This window comes from Bidens hawaiensis, unplaced genomic scaffold (assembly GCF_021521415.1).
Source record: "Bidens hawaiensis isolate Kalapana, Puna unplaced genomic scaffold, B.hawaiensis_p1.1 tig00046110_1, whole genome shotgun sequence".
NCBI lineage: Eukaryota > Viridiplantae > Streptophyta > Magnoliopsida > Asterales > Asteraceae > Bidens > Bidens hawaiensis.
The window spans coordinates 85,248-89,907 of NW_027505965.1; the positions used below are offsets into that span (position 1 = coordinate 85,248).

Here is a 4,660-nt window from a genome sequence, read left to right on the forward strand (position 1 = left end):
AACTCTTTTACGGTTTGGGCTATCATACACACTCTATTTCAATTTTACTCGATTTTACTTGTTTAAAACGCTTTGAATGGCATTGCATAGCATTGTTATTATTTGTACATTTATGAAACCAAGTGTGGATTATATTCTACGCCTTAGGATATTTTAGACTCATCTTAAATTCCTTAAGGTTATACATATTGCTTATGGTCTAGGCTCGAGGATGTTATTAGGCTTGGTGTTAATTGAATACGAGTAGACCTACTTATATGAGTTCATATTTTGGACTGACTTATATATATATATATATATATATATATATATATATATTACCTTATGGCCTACGATAATTGATATTAATTAGTTGTTTGTGACTAAGATTTATGTGAGTATGCCTATTGATGTGTGTGTGCATAGTGATTGTGGCCGGGCCAACTATACTACTCGGGTTCTTAAATCCCGTGGGGGGAGGCCCGTGTTGCATGTGTGTGCATGGTGATTGTGGTCGGGTCAACTATACTACTCGGTTCTTAAGTCCCGTGGCGGGTTCTTAAATCCCGTGGGGGGGGGGAGGCCCGTGTTGCATAATCATCATAAAACGGGTTCTTAAATCTTGTGATATATTACTCTGGTTCTTAAATCCCGAGGTGGGTTCTTAAATCCCGTGTCATGTGCTTTTGTCATACCGCGTGCGGGTCAACTATACTACTCGGGTTCTTAAATCCCGTTGGGGGAGGCCCTTACGCGTGTTTGACCGTGAATATGTTATTTGGTTATTATTTAAATATTTATTTATTCATTTGCCTATGATTATCTATACTGTTTTATACATGTAACCTTTGCAAGGTTTTATAAATGTTGCTCATTTAAATCTTGAACTCACTCAGCTCAAGCTGACTTTGTGTGTATGTTAGATTGAATTTCAGGTTAAGGATTGGATATTATCGCTTGGACGTGCTAGAGACTACTCGGACGGTTGAAGGCATTTCTGGTCGAGGACTTCAAATGAAATAAGCAATTTATTTACATTTGATTTTTGGGCACATGTCCCCGGTTTTGGGGTTTTTGATACTTAACAATTTCCGTTGTTTCTTACTCTGACTGGTTTTAATAAAATGAATTGCTTTGGTATTAAATTTTGTAAATTTTGGGTATGATGACCAACTGTAGGATTCCCAGGTTTCAGGGTCTTACATCTAGGAGCAATTGAGAAGAATGTTGTAGTAAGTCATTATTTCTAATAGGGTAAGTTTATATCCCAATTTATATGTTTTTGCTAGTGTGGAGTGTTTGAAGTATCAGAATCATTAAGGGTGTTTAAAGCTTTTTTTTATTCAAAATGCTTTATTTCGCTCATATCCCCCAAATTCTTAATGCATAGTCATTTACATCACAAGCATTACACGTACTAAACGGGTCAAAGCATTTTTAAAATCTATCTTTTTGAACTCAAACCATTTTGATCTTTTACCAATTTGGATAACAGCATGTTCTCACCCGTATCAATTTTTATTAGTGTTGTTTTGACTTATACCAAAATTATAGTTTTTAAAATTATCAATTCAGATCCGATAATTGTGTAAGATATAAATTTTAACCAACAAGTTGAACGGTTCGGGCCATTTATTAATTTCTCTTTTCGACTCGAACTATATTGACCCGTTGCAATTCTTAAAACAGCCCGTTGTGAGCTATAAAAATTTTTATTAAATTAGTTTTGACCTGAACCAAAATCACCATTTTTAAAAATGACCCGTACGCATTCGATGACTGCCTTAGGTCAAATCAGAACGCAACATGTGATTCAATTGTAGTCCGAAACGTGACAAAGACGATTTGGTAATAGGATCGTATGTCCAAAAGGTGCCTTCACATTAAACGCAATATGTGATACAAATGTTGTATACAAACAAGTATTTTCAAATTTGTAAATCATCATTTTAAGGTCTCATTTATCATGTAAATTAATGTATTGGACAAAGTAAATGACATATGAATTATTTATATATTTTTTTTATGTTTCACGACTTAGGAAACTATCTTTCTTATGTTTCACCACATGAACTACACATGATAGAAAAATATGAACTTAATGTAGTTTCTCGTGTAACAATATTTAAAACACGATAATCAATGTGAATATAGACAATAATCTTGAACATAATGTCATCAGATAATATAAATACAGACCTAAATATATAGTTTTTGCAATGTTGAAAAACCACGAACCCAATATTGATTATGCTTAGCATCAACTTTTTTTGAAAGATGATTATAAATGTAACATTTATACGCCTTTGAATAATAAATAAAATCCATCCAACTATATTCTATCCCAATTGCCAAGATTGTTTTGATTCATGACTCATGGATGACTATGATGAATGAGATGAGCGATTAGGAATTAGGAGGGAAAATTAGGCTAGAAGTGAACGTAAGTTGAACACATAAGCCTCGATATTTTCTTTTATTAGTGAAGGAGAAAGTAGGATAACGGATCTTATTTATTTTTATCATTTTGACAAATCGTGTGTAATATACGGGTTCATACACGACATTAATCCAAAATATCATATAATTTCAAACTTCTATAGCACTTGATAAGGGACGAAAAGTGTGAATGAACCAACTGACGAGGGACAAAATATGTACATTTACACTTTCATAAGAATAATAATGATGATCTTGACAGGGGCGGTCCAAAAATCCTATGAACAGATCGAATCATTGTTTTTTACTTTACTTATAATAATTGGAGAACACCCATGATCTGATCTGAAGCTACCATCTATCTGCATACTCCATCTAAGGTACTAACTCTGTTCACATCAATTGTGTATATGTTCTTGTAACTGTTTAGGAATAAACAGGTAATCTTGATTTATGAATCGAACGTCAGATGTTTGTGAAAATTAATTGGGTTTAATATTTGATCTTTGCCGATTGAATTCACATGAATCTGAGATTGATATAGAGAGCAAATTATAGATTCACTCTTTCTTTCAAATTCACAGATCGAATTCATCTGGAATTGGTATGTCTCTCGTCCGATTCTGTCCCTAATTTTAACCTGTTTTGAATCTAAGTATGTAAACAAGTTGAGCCAAGCCCGAGCTTGTATAGGAGCAAGCTCGGCTAGTGGGTAGTTTTTCAAGCTCGGCGCGTGCGTAGTTTTTCAAGCTCGAGCTTAGCTCAGGCTTGGCTCGTTTTTTAGTTATTATACTTATATGTATACTTACTTTTGTGTATATTTTTTATTATAATTTTCAAGTATAATATATATTCTTTACTCATTTTTCATAATTTTTATATATAATAGTTATTATAAATTTATACATTTAATATATTAAATAAAATAACATAGGTGTTATCGCTCATTTAGGCTTGTGAGCTGGCTCGAGCTTGACAAGTGAAGCTCGGGCTCGTTAAATAATCAAGCTTATTTTAGGCTCGGGCTCGGGCTCATTTAAGCTCAGCTCGGTTCGAGTTTTTAACTAGCTGATCTAGTAGCTCGCAAGCGGCATAGCTCGTTTAGATCCCTGTTTAACACTCACATCTGCATATTTTGATTTGCTCGGTGTATGCTTCATTGTTTCTTGTATAATCTGAAACTCTCATCTATTTAAAGTATAATCTGAATAAAATTATACTTTTTCATTCACATAAAACAATTTAAAATAATTAATACCGCATTTTTGCAGAATACGCGATATGGCGTTAGTAACAACGGCTGAAGTTTGCGATGCAAACCCGCAACTCCTTGTAAGCGGCGAGCTTCGTACACTCCAACCGGTTCTCCAAATATACGGAAGACGACAAGTTTTTTCTGGTCCGGTTGTGACCCTCAAGGTTTTTGAAGACAATGTTTTGGTGCGGGAATTTCTCGAGGAGAAGGGTAACGGGCGGGTGCTGGTGGTTGATGGTGGTGGCAGCAAGCGGTGCGCGATACTTGGTGGAAATCCAGTGGTGCAAGCTCAGAATAACGGGTGGGCTGGTATTGTGGTCAACAGTTGCATACGAGACGTTGATGAAATTAATAGTTGTGATATTGGGGTTCGGGCACTTGCGTCTCATCCCGTGAAGGCTAACAAGAAAGGGATTGGGGAGAAACATGTTCCGGTTGTGTTGGCGGGGACGAGGATCCTGGATGGTGAGTATCTTTACGCAGATACGGATGGGATATTGATATCTAAAACCGAATTATCGGTTTGAACATCATCTTTCGGCTACGTATGGTGTTGTAGTTTGTTTTGTGAAATTTGTTTTATAAACATGTGGACATTTGTGTACTAAATATTCTTGACTTTGAGAATACGTGAAAGAGCATGAGCATACTAAATTATCAGAGATAAACGTAACCAAAATCGACTAGTTACTAGGTAATGTGTCATAACTGCGACCAGGTTTGACATTGCTAGTTATAAGATGTTTGTATATGTAGATGATATAGGCGTGTATGATCTGGTCATATCTTGGTATAGATTTGCTTATATTGTTATGATGTCTAGGTTTAGTATCGGGATTGTTTGATTATGAAACTATCAATAGCGCATTCTGTTAGTCGGTAGGTATAAGTCTTTGCGTGGTTGTCACTAGGGGTGTTCATCGGGTCAACCCGATCGGGTTTCGGGTTAATCAGGTCAGGTTAGTCGGGTTTTACTTAAAAAATGTC

The 4,660-nt window shown here is 35.4% G+C and overlaps 1 pseudogene; it reads left to right on the plus strand.

The window, feature by feature from the left end:
• The first annotated feature begins 3,681 nt into the window (after positions 1-3,681).
• LOC143616158 (putative 4-hydroxy-4-methyl-2-oxoglutarate aldolase 2 pseudogene) lies at positions 3,682-4,310 on the plus strand (annotated as a pseudogene).
• Positions 4,311-4,660: the final 350 nt, after the last annotated feature.